The sequence below is a fragment of the Eleutherodactylus coqui genome, chromosome 5 (genome assembly GCF_035609145.1).
Source record: "Eleutherodactylus coqui strain aEleCoq1 chromosome 5, aEleCoq1.hap1, whole genome shotgun sequence".
Lineage (NCBI taxonomy): Eukaryota > Metazoa > Chordata > Amphibia > Anura > Eleutherodactylidae > Eleutherodactylus > Eleutherodactylus coqui.
Window position 1 is genome coordinate 31,478,897 of NC_089841.1, and position 21,052 is coordinate 31,499,948.

Sequence of the window (21,052 nt, forward strand, 5' to 3'; positions counted from 1 at the left end):
GTGACAGAATAGTGACAGGCGACAGAATAGTGACAGGTGACATAAGATAAGAGCAGTGAGACTGTGGAACTCTTTATCTGAGGACGTAGTGATGGCCAAATCCATAGAGGAATATAAGAGGAGACTTGATGTCTTTTTGGAGCGGAAGGATATTACAGGATATAGATTTTAGGGGAGCAGCGGGTTGTTGACCCGGGCCTTACAGACAGGTAGGAACTATTAACAGGCTGAACTAGATGGACGTTGTCTTCATTCGGCCTAGCATACTATGTTAGATAGTGGTGACAGTAGTGACAGAATAGTGACAGGTGACATCAGATAGTGGTGACGGTAGTGACAGAATAGTGACCGGTGACATCAGATAGCGGTGACGGTAGTGACAGAATAGTGACTGGTGACATCAGATAGTGGTGACAGTAGTGACAGAATAGTGACTGGTGACATCAGATAGTGGTGACAGTAGTGACAGAATAGTGACCGGTGACATCAGATAGTGGTGACGGTAGTGACAGAATAGTGACCGGTGACATCAGATAGTGGTGACGGTAGTGACAGAATAGTGACCGGTGACATCAGATAGTGGTGATGGTAGTGACAGAATAGTGACAGGTGACATCAGATAGTGGTGACGGTAGTGACAGAATAGTGACCGGTGACATCAGATAGTGGTGACGGTAGTGACAGAATAGTGACAGGTGACATCAGATAGTGGTGACGGTAGTGACAGAATAGTGACTGGTGACATAAGATAGTGGTGACAGTAGTGACAGAATAGTGACAGGTGACATCAGATAGTGGTGACAGTAGTGACAGAATAGTGACTGGTGACATAAGATAGTGGTGACAGTAGTGACAGAATAGTGACAGGTGACATCAGATAGTGGTGACAGTAGTGACAGAATAGTGACAGGTGACATCAGATAGTGGTGACAGTAGTGACAGAATAGTGACCGGTGACATCAGATAGTGGTGACGGTAGTGACAGAATAGTGAGAGGTGACATCAGATAGTGGTGACGGCAGTGACAGAATAGTGACAGATGACATCACATAGTGGTGACAGTAGTGACAGAATAGTGACCAGTGACAAAAGATAGTGGTGACAGTAGTGACAGAATAGTGGCCGGTGACATAAGATAGTGGTGACGGTAGTGACAGAATAGTGACAGGTGACATCAGATAGTGGTGACGGTAGTGACAGAATAGTGACAGGTGACATCAGATAGTGGTGACGGTAGTGACAGAATAGTGACCGGTGACATCAGATAGTGGTGACGGTAGTGACAGAATAGTGACAGGTGACATCAGATAGTGGTGACAGTAGTGACAGAATAGTGACTGGTGACATAAGATAGTGGTGACAGTAGTGACAGAATAGTGACAGGTGACATAAGATAGTGGTAACGGTAGTGACAGAATAGTGAACGGTGACATAAGTTAGTGGTGACGGTAGTGACAGAATAGTGACAGGTGACATCAGATAGTGGGGACAGTAGTGACAGAATAGTGACAGGTGACATAGGATAGTGGTGACAGTAGTGACAGAAAAGTGACCGGTGACAACAGGTAATGGTGACAGTAGTGACAAAATATTGACCGGTGACATTAGATAGTGGTGACAGTAGTGACAGAATAGTGACCGGTGACATCAGATAGTGGTGACAGTAGTGTCAAAATATTGACCGGTGACATAAGATAGTGGTGACAGTAGTGACAGAATAGTGACAGGTGACATCAGATAGTGGTGACAGTAGTGACAGAATAGTGACAGGTGACATCAGGTAGTGGTGACAGTAGTGACAAAATATTGACCGGTGACATAAGATAGTGGTGACAGTAGTGACAGAATAGTGACAGGCGACAGAATAGTGACAGGTGACATAAGATAAGAGCAGTGAGACTGTGGAACTCTTTATCTGAGGACGTAGTGATGGCCAAATCCATAGAGGAATATAAGAGGAGACTTGATGTCTTTTTGGAGCGGAAGGATATTACAGGATATAGATTTTAGGGGAGCAGCGGGTTGTTGACCCGGGCCTTACAGACAGGTAGGAACTATTAACAGGCTGAACTAGATGGACGTTGTCTTCATTCGGCCTAGCATACTATGTTAGATAGTGGTGACAGTAGTGACAGAATAGTGACAGGTGACATCAGATAGCGGTGACGGTAGTGACAGAATAGTGACCGGTGACATCAGATAGTGGTGACGGTAGTGACAGAATAGTGACTGGTGACATCAGATAGTGGTGACAGTAGTGACAGAATAGTGACTGGTGACATCAGATAGTGGTGACAGTAGTGACAGAATAGTGACCGGTGACATCAGATAGTGGTGACGGTAGTGACAGAATAGTGACCGGTGACATCAGATAGTGGTGACGGTAGTGACAGAATAGTGACCGGTGACATCAGATAGTGGTGATGGTAGTGACAGAATAGTGACAGGTGACATCAGATAGTGGTGATGGTAGTGACAGAATAGTGACAGGTGACATCAGATAGTGGTGACGGTAGTGACAGAATAGTGACCGGTGACATCAGATAGTGGTGACGGTAGTGACAGAATAGTGACAGGTGACATCAGATAGTGGTGACGGTAGTGACAGAATAGTGACAGGTGACATCAGATAGTGGTGACGGTAGTGACAGAATAGTGACTGGTGACATAAGATAGTGGTGACAGTAGTGACAGAATAGTGACAGGTGACATCAGATAGTGGTGACAGTAGTGACAGAATAGTGACAGGTGACATCAGATAGTGGTGACAGTAGTGACAGAATAGTGACAGGTGACATCAGATAGTGGTGACAGTAGTGACAGAATAGTGACCGGTGACATCAGATAGTGGTAACGGTAGTGACAGAATAGTGACCGGTGACATCAGATAGTGGTGACGGTAGTGACAGAATAGTGACAGGTGACATAGGATAGTGGTGACAGTAGTGACAGAAAAGTGACCGGTGACAACAGGTAATGGTGACAGTAGTGACAAAATATTGACCGGTGACATTAGATAGTGGTGACAGTAGTGACAGAATAGTGACCGGTGACATCAGATAGTGGTGACAGTAGTGTCAAAATATTGACCGGTGACATAAGATAGTGGTGACAGTAGTGACAGAATAGTGACAGGTGACATCAGATAGTGGTGACAGTAGTGACAGAATAGTGACAGGTGACATCAGGTAGTGGTGACAGTAGTGACAAAATATTGACCGGTGACATAAGATAGTGGTGACAGTAGTGACAGAATAGTGACAGGCGACAGAATAGTGACAGGTGACATAAGATAAGAGCAGTGAGACTGTGGAACTCTTTATCTGAGGACGTAGTGATGGCCAAATCCATAGAGGAATATAAGAGGAGACTTGATGTCTTTTTGGAGCGGAAGGATATTACAGGATATAGATTTTAGGGGAGCAGCGGGTTGTTGACCCGGGCCTTACAGACAGGTAGGAACTATTAACAGGCTGAACTAGATGGACGTTGTCTTCATTCGGCCTAGCATACTATGTTAGATAGTGGTGACAGTAGTGACAGAATAGTGACAGGTGACATCAGATAGTGGTGACGGTAGTGACAGAATAGTGACCGGTGACATCAGATAGCGGTGACGGTAGTGACAGAATAGTGACTGGTGACATCAGATAGTGGTGACAGTAGTGACAGAATAGTGACTGGTGACATCAGATAGTGGTGACAGTAGTGACAGAATAGTGACCGGTGACATCAGATAGTGGTGACGGTAGTGACAGAATAGTGACCGGTGACATCAGATAGTGGTGACGGTAGTGACAGAATAGTGACCGGTGACATCAGATAGTGGTGATGGTAGTGACAGAATAGTGACAGGTGACATCAGATAGTGGTGATGGTAGTGACAGAATAGTGACAGGTGACATCAGATAGTGGTGACGGTAGTGACAGAATAGTGACCGGTGACATCAGATAGTGGTGACGGTAGTGACAGAATAGTGACAGGTGACATCAGATAGTGGTGACGGTAGTGACAGAATAGTGACTGGTGACATAAGATAGTGGTGACAGTAGTGACAGAATAGTGACAGGTGACATCAGATAGTGGTGACAGTAGTGACAGAATAGTGACTGGTGACATAAGATAGTGGTGACAGTAGTGACAGAATAGTGACAGGTGACATCAGATAGTGGTGACAGTAGTGACAGAATAGTGACAGGTGACATCAGATAGTGGTGACAGTAGTGACAGAATAGTGACCGGTGACATCAGATAGTGGTGACGGTAGTGACAGAATAGTGAGAGGTGACATCAGATAGTGGTGACGGCAGTGACAGAATAGTGACAGATGACATCACATAGTGGTGACAGTAGTGACAGAATAGTGACCAGTGACAAAAGATAGTGGTGACAGTAGTGACAGAATAGTGGCCGGTGACATAAGATAGTGGTGACGGTAGTGACAGAATAGTGACAGGTGACATCAGATAGTGGTGACGGTAGTGACAGAATAGTGACAGGTGACATCAGATAGTGGTGACGGTAGTGACAGAATAGTGACCGGTGACATCAGATAGTGGTGACGGTAGTGACAGAATAGTGACAGGTGACATCAGATAGTGGTGACAGTAGTGACAGAATAGTGACTGGTGACATAAGATAGTGGTGACAGTAGTGACAGAATAGTGACAGGTGACATAAGATAGTGGTAACGGTAGTGACAGAATAGTGAACGGTGACATAAGTTAGTGGTGACGGTAGTGACAGAATAGTGACAGGTGACATCAGATAGTGGGGACAGTAGTGACAGAATAGTGACAGGTGACATAGGATAGTGGTGACAGTAGTGACAGAAAAGTGACCGGTGACAACAGGTAATGGTGACAGTAGTGACAAAATATTGACCGGTGACATTAGATAGTGGTGACAGTAGTGACAGAATAGTGACCGGTGACATCAGATAGTGGTGACAGTAGTGTCAAAATATTGACCGGTGACATAAGATAGTGGTGACAGTAGTGACAGAATAGTGACAGGTGACATCAGATAGTGGTGACAGTAGTGACAGAATAGTGACAGGTGACATCAGGTAGTGGTGACAGTAGTGACAAAATATTGACCGGTGACATAAGATAGTGGTGACAGTAGTGACAGAATAGTGACAGGCGACAGAATAGTGACAGGTGACATAAGATAAGAGCAGTGAGACTGTGGAACTCTTTATCTGAGGACGTAGTGATGGCCAAATCCATAGAGGAATATAAGAGGAGACTTGATGTCTTTTTGGAGCGGAAGGATATTACAGGATATAGATTTTAGGGGAGCAGCGGGTTGTTGACCCGGGCCTTACAGACAGGTAGGAACTATTAACAGGCTGAACTAGATGGACGTTGTCTTCATTCGGCCTAGCATACTATGTTAGATAGTGGTGACAGTAGTGACAGAATAGTGACAGGTGACATCAGATAGCGGTGACGGTAGTGACAGAATAGTGACCGGTGACATCAGATAGTGGTGACGGTAGTGACAGAATAGTGACTGGTGACATCAGATAGTGGTGACAGTAGTGACAGAATAGTGACTGGTGACATCAGATAGTGGTGACAGTAGTGACAGAATAGTGACCGGTGACATCAGATAGTGGTGACGGTAGTGACAGAATAGTGACCGGTGACATCAGATAGTGGTGACGGTAGTGACAGAATAGTGACCGGTGACATCAGATAGTGGTGATGGTAGTGACAGAATAGTGACAGGTGACATCAGATAGTGGTGATGGTAGTGACAGAATAGTGACAGGTGACATCAGATAGTGGTGACGGTAGTGACAGAATAGTGACCGGTGACATCAGATAGTGGTGACGGTAGTGACAGAATAGTGACAGGTGACATCAGATAGTGGTGACGGTAGTGACAGAATAGTGACAGGTGACATCAGATAGTGGTGACGGTAGTGACAGAATAGTGACTGGTGACATAAGATAGTGGTGACAGTAGTGACAGAATAGTGACAGGTGACATCAGATAGTGGTGACAGTAGTGACAGAATAGTGACAGGTGACATCAGATAGTGGTGACAGTAGTGACAGAATAGTGACAGGTGACATCAGATAGTGGGGACAGTAGTGACAGAATAGTGACCGGTGACATCAGATAGTGGTAACGGTAGTGACAGAATAGTGACCGGTGACATCAGATAGTGGTGACGGTAGTGACAGAATAGTGACCGGTGACATCAGATAGTGGTGACGGTAGTGACAGAATAGTGACAGGTGACATCAGATAGTGGTGACAGTAGTGATAGAATAGTGACAGGTGACATCAGATAGCGGTGACAGTAGTGACATAATAGTGACCGGTGACATCAGATAGTGGTGACAGTAGTGACAGAATAGTGACAGGTGACATCAGATAGTGGTGACAGTAGTGACAGAATAGTGACCGGTGACATCAGATAGTGGTGACATAATAGTGACCGGTGACATCACATAGTGGTGACGGTAGTGACATAATAGTGACAGGTGACATCAGATAGTGGTGACAGTAGTGACAGAATAGTGACCGGTGACAACAGATAGTGGTGACAGTAGTGACATAATAGTGACCGGTGACATCAGATAGTGGTGACAGTAGTGACATAATAGTGACTGGTGACATCAGATAGTGGTGACAGTAGTGACATATTAGTGACCGGTGACATCACACACGTCTTCTATGGTCTAGATGGCAGATAGAGTTATGTCGCTCACCGACGGATCCTCCGTGTTTCTCCCTACAATTTCTGCGTTCGCTCCAGACGTTCCGCAGGTTTTTCTCCTCTTCTACAACTTCTGACTTGCAGTGAATGTAATAAACAATGGCGCTGCTCTCCATAGACGGCGCTTCCCTGTCTGGAAGACTCACAGCGACCTACAGATGACAACGTGCCACCTTCTTCCTGTCACTGCAGAAAGCCCCTGAGCTGCTGTCTGTCGGAGATCCCTCAGTGGGCCCCTTCCTCACAACCCCTATTGGTTCTCAGTGTTTACAATAATTAACCCTTAAACTCCTAATTGTCCCCCCTGCTGTGTGAGGAGCACATGTCACCTCTCAGGCAGTGAAAGGGTTACAGCTGGTAACTTCCAGCAGCGACTCCCATAATCCACCAGGGGGCACTGGCTCCTTCACAAGGACCCATCATACCGCCTGCTGATGGCAGAAGGTCTCACAACCCTCCCGTACCTCTACCGGGGTAGATGCTGGAATGGAGGGACTCCTAGGAAGTCTGAGGACAGGAAGTCACATGGTCTGCAGTCACATGACTGGAAGGGGAGGGCCTTACTAATACAGTTCTGTGGAGAGAGAAGAGGAGGATGCTGGGAGGGCTGTGAGTGAAATGGAGGAAGACTTGGCCTTGTTGCCCCCAGGATTCCTCTTCGGGCTCCTGTTCACGGGCGGGTTTGAATTCCGGGATCTGCGTTGGGCACCAACACAGATGATCCGGATTTCAAGCCACTCTTAGAAAAGCATTGCCGTCCGCAGCTTAATTAAAGCATGCAGATTTGTTTTGTGGACCTTCTGGTCTGCCGCAGGGACAGCTTCCATTGAAGTTAGTGAAAGGCGTCCGATCTGCGGCACACCCATCACTATCACTCCGGGGGTTACACGGATACCTCAGGAAAGCAAGAGAATTAACAGAAAAAGAATCTCCACTGCGCCCCGTGGCCAAAAGCTAGGGGTTTCACAGGAGGAAAACCCCTCTCACACCCCTAGTTTCCGATTGGCTCAAGAGCTGAAGAATAGCCTAGCTTCAGTTCCCCCCACCCTTCCTCTCTGCTCCTTAGCCTGCGATGCAGGCTACAGTGCTGCTCTTAAAGGTTCATGTCCCCCTGTCTTAGGCCCGTGCTCGGCTGATCGCGTTGCTCACCTCACCACCGGCTGCTCTGCAGCCTCCGGCGGTGCACTGCAAGGAGTTACTCAGCTGCCCCCTACCTTCCGGTGGCGTCAAGATACACTAATACCTTCTCTTCCTCTGTGTGAGAATGCTGCCCCTTCCTGGTTGAGGGTCCTGGTCCTTCACCCCACAGGATTTCTTTTCCTCTGTGTGAGGATGCTGCCCCCTCCTGGTCAGAGGGTCCAGGTCCTTCACCCCCCAGGATTTCTTTTCCTCTGTGTGAGGATGCTGCCCTCTCCTGGTCAGAGGGTCCTGTTCCTTCACCCCCTAATATTTCTCTTCCTCTGTATGAGAATGCTGCCCCTTCCTGGTTGAGGGTCCTGTTCCTTCACCCCCAGGATTTATTTTCCTCTGTGTGAGGATGCTGCCCCCTCCTGGTCAGAGGGTTTTGTTCCTTTTCCCCCTAGGATTTCTCTTCTTTTGTGTGAGAATGCTGCCCCCTCCTGGTCAGAAGGTCCCAGTCCTTCAACCCCCCAGGATGATCCGGATTTCAAGCCACTCTTAGAAAAGCATTGCCGTCCGCAGCTTAATTAAAGCATGCAGGTTTGTTTTGTGGACCTTCTGGTCTGCCGCAGGGACAGCTTCCATTGAAGTTAGTGAAAGGCGTCCGATCTGCGGCACACCCATCACTATCACTACGGGGGTTACACGGATACCTCAGGAAAGCAAGAGAATTAACAGAAAAAGAATCTCCACTGCGCCCCGTGGCCAAAAGCTAGGGGTTTCACAGGAGGAAAACCCCTCTCACACCCCTAGTTTCCGATTGGCTCAAGAGCTGAAGAATAGCCTAGCTTCAGTTCCCCCCACCCTTCCTCTCTGCTCCTCAGCCTGCGATGCAGGCTACAGTGCTGCTCTTAAAGGTTCATGTCCCCCTGTCTTAGGCCCGTGCTTGGCTGATCGCGTTGCTCACCTCACCACCGGCTGCTCTGCAGCCTCCGGCGGTGCACTGCAAGGAGTTACTCAGCTGCCCCCTACCTTCCGGTGGCGTCAAGATACACTAATACCTTCTCTTCCTCTGTGTGAGAATGCTGCCCCTTCCTGGTTGAGGGTCCTGGTCCTTCACCCCACAGGATTTCTTTTCCTCTGTGTGAGGATGCTGCCCCCTCCTGGTCAGAGGGTCCAGGTCCTTCACCCCCCAGGATTTCTTTTCCTCTGTGTGAGGATGCTGCCCTCTCCTGGTCAGAGGGTCCTGTTCCTTCACCCCCTAATATTTCTCTTCCTCTGTATGAAAATGCTGCCCCTTCCTGGTTGAGGGTCCTGTTCCTTCACCCCCAGGATTTATTTTCCTCTGTGTGAGGATGCTGCCCCCTCCTGGTCAGAGGGTTTTGTTCCTTTTCCCCCTAGGATTTCTCTTCTTTTGTGTGAGAATGCTGCCCCCTCCTGGTCAGAAGGTCCCAGTCCTTCAACCCCCCAGGATGATCCGGATTTCAAGCCACTCTTAGAAAAGCATTGCCGTCCGCAGCTTAATTAAAGCATGCAGGTTTGTTTTGTGGACCTTCTGGTCTGCCGCAGGGACAGCTTCCATTGAAGTTAGTGAAAGGCGTCCAATCTGCGGCACACCCATCACTATCACTACGGGGGTTACACGGATACCTCAGGAAAGCAAGAGAATTAACAGAAAAAGAATCTCCACTGCGCCCCGTGGCCAAAAGCTTGGGGTTTCACAGGAGGAAAACCCCTCTCACACCCCTAGTTTCCGATTGGCTCAAGAGCTGAAGAATAGCCTAGCTTCAGTTCCCCCCACCCTTCCTCTCTGCTCCTCAGCCTGCGATGCAGGCTACAGTGCTGCTCTTAAAGGATCATGTCCCCCTGTCTTAGGCCCGTGCTCGGCTGATCGCGTTGCTCACCTCACCACCGGCTGCTCTGCAGCCTCCGGCGGTGCACTTCAAGGGGTTACTCAGCTGCCCCCTACCTTCCGGTGGCGTCAAGATACACTAATACCTTCTCTTCCTCTGTGTGAGAATGCTGCCCCTTCCTGGTTGAGGGTCCTGGTCCTTCACCCCACAGGATTTATTTTCCTCTTTGTGAGGATGCTGCCCCCTCCTGGTCAGAGGGTCCGGGTCCTTCACCCCCCAGGATTTCTTTTCCTCTGTGTGAGGATGCTGCCCTCTCCTGGTCAGAGGGTCCTGTTCCTTCACCCCCTAATATTTCTCTTCCTCTGTATGAGAATGCTGCCCCTTCCTGGTTGAGGGTCCTGTTCCTTCACCCCCAGGATTTATTTTCCTCTGTGTGAGGATGCTGCCCCCTCCTGGTCAGAGGGTTTTGTTCCTTTTCCCCCTAGGATTTCTCTTCTTTTGTGTGAGAATGCTGCTCCCTCCTGGTCAGAAGGTCCCAGTCCTTCAACCTCCCAGGATTTCTCTTCCTCTGTGTTAGAATGCTGCCCCTTCCTGGTCAGAGGGTCCCGGTCCTTCACTCCCCCAGGATTTCTCTTCCTCTGTGTGAGGATGATGTTCCCCCTTCCTGGTCAGAGGGTCCCCGTCCTTCACCCCCCAGGATTTCTCCTCCTCTGTGTGAGGATGTTGCCCCCTCCTGGTTGAAGGGTCCCGGTTCTTCATCCCCCAGGATTTAGTATCCTCCTGTGTCCTCAGTGTAGATCCTGCTGTGGTAAAGGACCTTTACCACACCAGATATTTAAATTAAATAAAATCAGATTTACAGGAAGGCTATTATTTACAGGCCTTCCTGTAAATCTAATTTTATTTAATTAAAACTGGACTAATCAACTTGGCTTTCAAGATTTCCATCGGCGACGGAGAGGACTTTGAGGAGTCGGCACATAGAGGAGGGGGCTTCTTGTTCCATACACCCCCCTCCTTCGGAGTAAGTGCCGTTCCATTCTGTTTTACATGCTTTCCGTCTCTTACGGGATGGACAGTGTTTACATTTTACTTGTCCCAATTGCTTTCTCCACGAGCGCATAACTGTTTTTACTTAAAACCTATTCTTAGAATTATAGGCACACATTTGAATGGAGCTGTACAGCTGACCACCACTTTTTTTGTCTTTAAAACTGCCTGAAGAAATCATGTAAAAAACTGAATTTTTGCTAAAAGCGCTGATGTGTAAAACCAACATTATATAAATAACTATAAAGTAGTATTACATCTATAAATTAATTGGTAGCAGCAAGGTATATTTAATTTTCTACAAGGACACAATAAAAATAATTTGGTTAAGAAGTAAAAACAGGTCTCTTTGTCCACTGGGATTTAGCTTCTTCTATATAAGAATGCTAGCTCTAGTTGGCCAAAGGACCCGCTCCCCCTGACCAGTAGAGTCTAGCTAACTCAGTATAAAAATGCTATCTCTACTACCCAAATTTCTCTTTCCCTGTAAGGTAAGGAGCTGAAAAACCTGCTCACATATACTGACTGCGGACAGGATACGGATCCCCAACACACAGCAAGACTATAAGTTCCCTGGGATATTCACATGTTCCACGTTCAATGTTGTGTACCTGATCCGGTGCACTGAATGTCCTGTTGGGGGGCTTTATATTGGGTAAACAGGACAAAAACTGAGAGCCAGGATGAGATCTCACCTCCACTCAATTAGAGAGGAAAGATGGAATAACCTGTGGCAAAACATTTCTGTGGTCATGGACACAGCATAGAGCACATGAGTTATCATACTGAAGGGCAATTTCAAGTAGCAGCATCACAGAAGAATTTGGGAGTATAAATTTTTGACCATGTTTGATGACCTCAAGAATGGAATGAACCTCGACCCAAGATTCTTGCATAAGTGGAGAATATAAAAGGTCTGAAGAAGGTCAAGAGGGCTGTCCTCTTCCCAATCATTGATTGTTTGTTTGTTTTTTTAAACTTCATAAAAATTCAGAAATTGAATAGTAAGAATGTTGTGATTCAATGGGTGGTGCTGCTGACGTAATGTTCTATCTTCTTCTATGTGCAGGTTGAAGGAGAGATAACACACGTCATAAAACTGTCACATTTCTGAGCTCAGTGGACTGATTAAGCATTTATCTCTCAGCTCAGATTTGTTTGGTGTTTTAAATTTTGAGTGCAAAACAGTCTAAAATTTCTGTGTGTGAACATTTGTATTTAGATGAAGAGGGGTGTCTTCTCTGCATTTGTATATTATATGTGTGCCCCATCCAAACCAGTTACATTCTAGCCTGATGAAGGGTTATTAGAAGACCCCAAAGCTAGTTGTAATATCATTTATTTTTGTTAGCCATTAAAAGGTATCATATCTACAAGATTACTTGGTTTCTTTTACTGAGAACAATCACATTTTACCCAGCTACACACGCTTTTGCCCAGACCAAGTTTTCTCATTTTATATATTAACCTTCATGCAGCATGGTGTCAAATGCTTTGAAAAATCCAGATATGAGATCAATAGACTCTCCCAGGTCAAGCCTAGAACTTACTTCATTGTAGAAGCTGATCAAGTTGGTTTGACATGATCGATCCTTCATGAACCCGTGCTGATGTGGAGTTATACCATTGTTTTCCTTCAGGTATTCCAGGCTGGCATCTCTCAGAAACCCCTCAAATATATTTCCAATTATTGAAGTGAGACTTACTGGCCTCTACTTACTAGGCTCTCTTCTTGACCCCTTTTTGTATATTGGAACTACATTGGCAATGTACCAATACAGTGGTATAATTCCGGTCTCAATAGAGTCCCTAAATATAAGAAATAGTGGTCTGTCTCTCACATCACTTAATTTCCCTTATGAGATATACAGGTTTCATCTCCCCATATCTTATCCAGATAATTAAAGTCCTCCATTATAACTTCATTGCGGTTTGACAGCTCTTCTGTTTGTTTTACCGTTTTGAGTTATCAGTTTATTCTGTTATTTTTGGTGGCCAATAGAAAACTCCTATCAGGATTTTGTTAGTCTTTCTTTCTTGTATTATCACCCACAGAGATTACACATGTTCATCTCCTACCCCTATATCTTCTCATAGTCGCAGCATTAAGTAGGATTCAACATTCAGACGTACCTCTCCCCCATTCTGGTTCCCATGGTTTCTTCTTCTGAAGAGATTGTAACCCTGTAAATTCACCACCCAATCACATTCATTATAAAGCCATGTTTCCTACCATATTGTAGTTTTCACCAGATATTCTCGCTTTAAGATCACCCACTTTCCTGATCAGACTTCTTGCATTTGTTGCCGTACAGTTTATATTGTACAGATTTGTACTCATTATGCTACTTATGATCCTATTAGCTGCTTTGTTAGTTCTAATTGTACTTACCTCCCCTTGACCCCCACTTCCATTCCTTAATCCCAGAACACTGTCTTCCCCCCATCTCTCTTGTTGCCCTTCCCCAGCACAGCTGCACTTTCCCATTGAGATGCAGCCCGTCTCCACAGTACAGCCTGCAGCTGACAGCAAAGGCAGCCCATTTCTCCAGGAACCCAAACCTCTTTTTCTTACACCCACTATGGAGCCACTTGTTTACCTCTCTAATCTCCCTCTGCCTTTCTGGTATGGCCCTGTGCCCTAGTTATGCCCCTTTGATACTGGTCAAGCTGTCGGACAACTTGTCCCACTGATGCTTGCTCCAGTGGTGTTACACAGGGAGCGTTCTTCCACCCTGGCCTCCTCCATACTCTTTCGGCCGCTTTCACACAGTTGAGAAAATCATACAAGATTTTTGCATCGTAAGACACTTAAATCTCACACTAAAATAAACCCTTTTCTATTAAATGGGGTCATATAAACAAGCAATTTTTTATTTTTATTTTTCCCACATCACGGTGTGGGTAAAAATTGCAGCATGTCCAGTCCTTGGGTGTTCCCTCGGACTGCCTAGCCCACTGTTTTCAAGAGGGCCAGAAAACACATCATATGACATGAGATGTACGCACGGGCTAGATGGGAGGTTGTTTTTAAAATAATTTTTACAATTTTTTTCTTAATCCTCATAGGGGACAAGAACTTGCAAAAGTTTGATCACTCCTGCAGTATGATGTAATTCCATAGCCTTATATCATGCATGATCTGACTGACAATCTATCAAGCCATAGAAGCCCTGGGGGTTTTCGGAGCTCATCGCGTGGGGTAGAATGAGACCCCAGAACATTGATCGTGGCATTTAAATGTCGCTGTCCGATTTGCTGCTGCTGCGGGAAGGTCAGAAACAGTCCTGCAGCGATAAGGAGTTAGACAGTCATGCATGCAGAAACTGAACAACTGTGAAGACCTATATGATTCTCAAGGAGAGTCATGCACTCTGAATGTGCTACCCAAGAGTGAGAATGAGCTGCTGAAAATGACACCAGGCACAGGGTGGGGACCTACCAGCAGGACATCGGGCTCCTCCACCAGGGGCTGAAGGGAGCTCAGAGGAGCCATCGACACTGGTGAAGCCTCTAGCTCAGGAAAAAATTAGGTCTGTGGCTCTTGCTCTGCAGTATGAGAAAAAAATGGGTTAGCCCAAAAATCCTGGACAGCGCAACAGAGCAACAACTCATGCCCAGTGACGGTATCCTATTGCATGTGCAACACCTGCAGAAAGTACAGCCGTGTATTGGAAGCTGATCCAGAGTGGACCTCAAATAGAGACAATCCTGTCTTCCTACTGACCAAAAACAATGCCAAGGGAAGGCACTCAGTCCATGGCCTTCCTGATTCTGCCATCGCTTTCTGTATTTTAACCCTTTCCAACCCTGTGTCCGTCCTCTGAAAACATTATGATTTAAGGCTGTACAGCTCCAATGTTGGAAGACATCCGTCGGGGTTCTCTTATTGTATGTTGCCAGTAGAGTCTGTCTGTTGATGTCAACACTGAAGTATAACTGGGAGGGGCGCAGGGGTTTATTCCTCTCTTTTCGCCGGAATCGTTAAAACATTCATAAGTCAGTTTATTGTTATTATACTCCCTAAATCCACACCTTATCCATTCCTGAGATACTTTCATCCACTTCTCCACGTTTTTCGTAAGACCATTGTACTCAGCCACCCCCTCTGTTCACTATTACATTTTTGCCATTTCTTTACATCTAAAAACCTTCTGGTTTCATATTTGGCTTTTTTCAACATTTCCTCACCAGTTTTTAAAGCTTCCTTGCCTTCTTGCTCTTCCCACTGTCAAGCAGTCTTACAGTTGCCATTTTGGCCTTCCCCCTTTTCCTGCATGTTCCCCATAATAACCCAAGTTTTTCTCACTACTTGTCTCTGTACAGGCACTTACTGTTTTATCCTGTCTTTTTAGTCACAATCACAAAAGCTGCAAACGTCTAACCCTGCAACTCACAACACAGACCAATACTGCACGGCTCCTGTTGTAATGGGCACACCTATATATCATACTAACCCTTTGTTAGTGCGCCCTTTATGGGGAATGAGTGGTGCCGTACCACTTCTTTTGATCAGTGGAAAATTTCCACATTATGCGTACCATGAAAGTAACAATTAACAATCCCAAAACTACCAAAAGTGTCATTTCTAACTCTATATCTTACTCGTTAATCACTTTAGCAAACAGCCATAAGACATCCTTCATCAAACAGAAATGTATTCAGGTAGCTATGGCTAAGATCTAAGGCTCTTTCACACGGGTGACAGTTGTTTCAGTGACTGCATGAGTGCTGACATCACCTCTAAGGTCGCCAGTAGAGATGAGTGAGTATACTCGCTAAGGCACATTACTCGAGTGAGTAGTGCCTTAGCCGAGTATCTCTCCGCTCGTCTCTAAAGATTCGGGGGGCGGGGAGTGGTGGGGGAGAGCGGGGAGGAACGGAGGGGAGATCTCTCTCCCCCCGCTCCCCGCCGCAACTCACCTGTCACCTGCGCCAGCCCCCGAATCTTTAGAGACGAGCGGGGAGATACTCGGCTAAGGCACTACTCGCTCAAGTAATGTGCCTTAGCAAATATACTCGCTCATCTATAGTCACCAGTGCTTGTGCAGTGCTTTCAACCTGGAACTTCTGCTGGCGGCTTGCTGGCTTCTGGTCCACTTCTTGCTCCCTGTTCAGCGCTTCCTAGGGGGAGCTTTCACACAGCACGAGAAGCCAGCGAGCGCCAACGAGGTTGTTTACGCTAACAGAAAAGTCTGCTTAAACAACCGCTAACAAGTAAGCGATAGTTTTGCTTTCACACTGAATGATTTTTGCTCACTTTTGTTCATCTGCACGAATTTTGAGTGATAATTGTTGAGTGTAAAAGGGCCTTTACTATTTCTTCAAAATAAACACAACTACTGGCTATATCTTAAATCATGTTACAAATGGGAAGGAAAAGTACTCAGTGCTCCTAAATTCTCCGTAATATACAAGGTTCTTTTATTCTAATGCGTTGCCCACAGCCACGACTTTATCAAGCATAAAAAATTCAATCCCTCTCTATATATCTATAGCATAAAACGTCACTTACGGTACATTTCCGCTGACATATGTAATGACTAGCATTTCCAGGTTCTCTGAACTGTGGGTGGAACGTCCTACATGTCATCACATATAGTGATGCCTTCCATACTAGACGCGATGACGTCACCCATTAAATCCATTCCCCGTTCTAATTACAAGACATAATACCGGAGTCCTACTACTTTGCATCATTACTAATGAATAACCTCTACACAAATGATCTTTTCGAATACATACAATAATCTATAGATGTATAATAATCTACATGCAATTAAAAAACAGTTATATAAGTTATAAAAAGTGTTTGGGTAAGAATTATTACCAATATTTTTTACAAATATTTTTATGCAAAAAAATCATAAATTAATAAATTAATCCCTAATATATTAATGAATGGTACATAAATTAATATTTAAAATATGTTAATAAAAAATTGCTCTTAGTAATAAATTCTGCATAATATAAACCTAACATTATGAACACAGTTTTCCATAAACAGAAAATGGCCATTACTTACTGGGAGAGGAGTGCATATAGATGCATCCTCTCACCATGCAGGTAGCTGACTACCAAATGAGGGAGCTAATTGCACCTGTGCAGGACACCGATGAGACAGCCACTCACACTGCCTCTTGATAATGAGGGGGGTGGCTGCTTGGCGTATACTTCCACACAGTGTGGATACAAAGTGGCAGACCATTCTGATACATGTATTTCACCATGCAGACCAGCAACCTAATAATGACGCCATAATAATTCGGCGGGTTGCCCTGCACTTCCAATAGTAAACCACATTGTTACTGCCCCCCTGGGCTTCCCCTGGAGTCTTAAAGCCACACTGCATGGGAATGATCGATAACAAATGCAAGGCATTAGTTGGATTTTGACCAAGATACATCAGCCCACTAACCACTTCACGGTTCCTTGCGTTGTAGTGGGTCCCTACACTAATATAAATACATCACAGAAGGGGAAATATAGAAACATGAAAACAATCACAGAAAACGGCCGTTACTTACTGAGTAAGGAGTGCATATAGATGGCTTTAAGACTCCACACATGGAGGTTGCCCCGCCAGTGCTCGGGACAGGAAGAAGAAGAGTTCTTAAGGCCACCTCCCGTATCCATCTCCAGTGACTTTTAAATCATCACAAGGTCTGACGCTGGTCGAAACGTGTTCCTGGTTTTATTGAATGCTGAGACACTATTAATAAAGGCAAACGTTTTCCACACCTCTGAAGGCGAACCTCTTTTTTGCTGAACTTTTCATATGAATTTCGTGGTCAACTGCACGACTTGCCAAAAGCTTGGATACACAGCCGGAGTATAAGGATTGGGTGAAAACAAGAGATGGTGAGCACAAATGTTTTTTTTGTCTTCAGCTTAATATAGGATTGCTTTAATCTTGCTGGGGTCCATACTTAGACCGTCTGGGGAGATAATGTATCCCAGGAATTGCATTTGGTTCTGTTCAAACTCACTTTTCTCTAGTTTGGTGTAGAGATTATTCTTTGGAGTTCCAAAACTACCTGAACGTGCCTGTGATATTGCCTTTATCCAAGCTATCAGAGAATATAATTAGAGATGAGCAAGCGTACTCGGTCCGGGTGTTTTTGCACTCGAGCACCGCTTTTTCTGAGTAACTGACTACTCGGACGAAAAGATTCGGGGTGCGGCGTGGCTGGGGGTAGCAGTGGGGAACCGGGGGGAGCTCTCTCTCCCCCCCCCCCCACTCCCCTCTGCAACCCCCCGAATCTTTTCATTCGAGTAGTCAGTTACTCGGAAAAATCGGTGCTCGAGTGCAAAAGCACCCGAAACAAGTACGCTCGCTCATCTCTAAATATAATAGATATGCCACTATCAATTGGCCCAAGAGATCTTGAAAAACATCTTGAATCCATGCAAGGTTATAGGCTCTTAGATCTAGTTTAGCTCATTTCCAGGAGTTGTCTCTGTAATCCCTCAAGCTCTCGTTGCATACTAGCAACCTTTTCCTAGTATGGGGCAAAAAATTTCTGAAGCTCCATAATCTGTTTTTTAGAGCGGCCACTACGGGCTCCATGTTTGGGCAAGATTATAGACTCAGGTGTAGCAGCCGCAGGTCTGGAGAGTAATCAGGGAAGTGCCAAGGGTCAGCAATGGGAGGTCTCCATTTGCAGTACAGATGGTTGAGGTGGACAGCATAGTCAAAAGGGAAGCCAGGGGGCAGCCACAGGAGGTCTCACTTTACAGTAAGGATGGATGAGGTGAGTAGTGTAGTCAGAAGGGAAGCCAGAAATCACTATCAAGAGGTCTTGTAGCAATAGCAGAAGAGCATGCAAAAGTGGAGCTGATCAATGCTGTGGAGCAGAATAATCATGCAATAAGGGGGTGGCAGGGCTAGGCTTTTATAGTAAGTTCTAAGCTGGAATAGATTGAGCTAGAACAGGGTCTGGATAGACCTGAGAAGGTCGAAACGCATCCTCAGGACCTTCTTTATTCTCCTTGTTATGATGGGCACATACTGAATAAAGAGAAAAGAAAGCTTTTATCTCTATGCATCCAAGCTCCTATCATTTAAATGCGCTGGATAGTAGGGTCTGGAAACAAGGTCAATGTATACAGGGGAACTTGTCCAGAGGCCTGCATGGCTCAGTAGAGAGACACTAGCCAGAGCGGAAGAGGTCTTGGGTTCAAGTCCCAACAGGAGTGAGTATACAGTTTGTGACACACTGGGCAGAACTATTGCACCTTACACAAATGGCCTTAGTCATAATAGTCTGTACAGAAAGAGTCTATGAAACCAGAGGGGATATGGAAACAGGATAGAAAAAAAAAATCACAGCAGGTCTAGAGCAAAAATTAAGACAGGTTATTATTTTTCAAAGAATCGCGATAAGGGTTAATAATTTCTAATGGGATATTCATAAGAATATACCTGCTTAGACAATGTGTTCTCCACCCATAAATATTACAGGAAACCCAGCCGCTTCTCGGGTTATAAATCTTTAACCAGGGTAATCCTAGGATATTAGTAGGCAGGTCCTCACATACATACAAAGGTGCTTCGTGAAACTGCCCATACTATTATTCATATATCCAGAACAATGTGCTTCAGGTGTAATGAGGACGAATATATAGTGGAACACGAAATTGGGTGTTCCTTTCTTTAGCCTGATAAGGGGGGATAACAGAACCATCCAAAAGCTTGCTGTAACATTATGTATTTTTGTTAGCCATTATCATATCTACAAGATTACCCAGTTTCTCTTGCTGAGAACAATCATACTTTCTTCAGACCAAATTTCAGGGCAAACAAAGAATTAATCACATTGATGTCTGATCCACCTTCCAAATAAACCCCAGCAGATATGATGTTATTACCTGAAAATACTTTGGTTGGGAAAGTTTGCCTGGACTTAGCCAACCAAGTAACTTGTCGTCTCCACTCATTAACTGGGTTTTACTGGACAAGTGCAAATAAAAAATGCCCAACTTGTCTAGAATAAAAGCACAAACCCTTATTTCTTTTGTCTGTCCCTATCTGCATAGGCTCACCTGAAACCTCTTCAGGAAACGTACGGGATAAGGAGGGAGACTCAAACACTGTTTCCTGTATTCTTTTTCACAGATGACAAGCAACCATAACCGCCAAAGTCAAAGCATCCTCCGGCATGCAAGGTGTAGCATACTGCACCATTGCATTCTTCACCTTGCAGGACCAGAAACAGAACTGGCTCCTCCAAGTCGCATTGTTCCGCTGAGTTTCATTTGCCCAGCATTGAAATTCTGCGAAGTAGTACTGAACCAAATAATTGCCTTGTTGTAACTTACAAATTTTACTCTCAGCAAGAGAAATATGATCTGGATCATCATAGAGCAGACCTAAGGCAGGAAAAAAATTGTCCACCAAAGACAAAGCAGGTGAAGCAGAAGAAAAGGAAAATGACCAGGCCTGTAACCGAGAGATTAAAATGACTACTTCCTGGATCTCATTACCCGAGGAAATTGGCCTTAAATGATAATCTAACCCACAGGCTTCACAAAATGAGATGATATCAATCAGTTTGCCAGGGGTCATCCTGTAGGGGGCAGTAGGGGGGTGGGATGAGCTTTCTGTCAGGGTTCAAACCTGGGAACTCCCGTGCTCCATGCGGTGTTTCTCCCTAGTGAGTTATTTAGCCTGCTGGACAGCTCCCCTGCTGAACCTTGCCCAGTTCCTTGCTCCTGCAACACAACTCCTGATTAGTTCCACCCCACACTGATTGGACTTCCTATAAAAACTTGTCCCTTTCTCAGTGTGTAATTATTGTGCTCCTTGCCTTTAAGTGTAATTTATATTGAGTGATATCTTTTTCCACAGATTGTGATTGCAGCGGTACAAGAAATAGTAATATAGTATAGTATGTAATGCTAAAAAAAGACCAATGTTTATCGAGTTCAGTCTGTGACCCCCAATGTTGAAATACAGGACGACACAATATACCTAATGAGGTAGAAGCCAATTTTCAACAGTTTAAAGGAAAAAATTTCTTCTGAATCCACATCTGGCAGGTCGAATAATTTGTTGGATCACCAAACCCTCTGAAGTAAACTAGTGCCTGTGACCTATAAGCTTGTTGCACTCAAGAAAATGTTTCCAGGCCCCTCTTGTACTCTTCTAGTGAGCATCACCACATTATCAGGCAAAGAGTTCCATAGTCTCACTGCTGTTACAGTAAAGAATCCCTTCTTTGTTGTGTATAGACTTTCTTTCCTCTAGATGTACAGGGCACCCCCTTGTTACAGTCACAGCCCTTGTAAATA

General features: G+C 45.2%; 2 protein-coding genes across 3 annotated transcripts in view; both read right to left on the reverse strand.

The window, feature by feature from the left end:
* LOC136629105 (oocyte zinc finger protein XlCOF7.1-like) overlaps positions 1 to 21,052 on the reverse strand; it is a 354,252-nt gene that overhangs the window by 149,804 nt on the left and 183,396 nt on the right. The gene's annotated exons all lie outside the window — the stretch shown is intronic.
* The window catches only part of LOC136629127 (zinc finger protein 585A-like), a 55,910-nt gene that overhangs the window by 23,846 nt on the left and 11,012 nt on the right, over positions 1 to 21,052 (reverse strand). The window contains exon 1 of one of the 2 annotated variants that reach the window (XM_066605262.1): positions 7,202 to 7,224. The exons of the other annotated variant lie outside the window; for it this stretch is intronic. The gene's annotated coding sequence lies outside the window, so the exon portion shown is untranslated. Of the gene's footprint in view, positions 1 to 7,201; positions 7,225 to 21,052 lie in introns of those variants that run through there. 2 annotated transcript variants of the gene reach the window in all.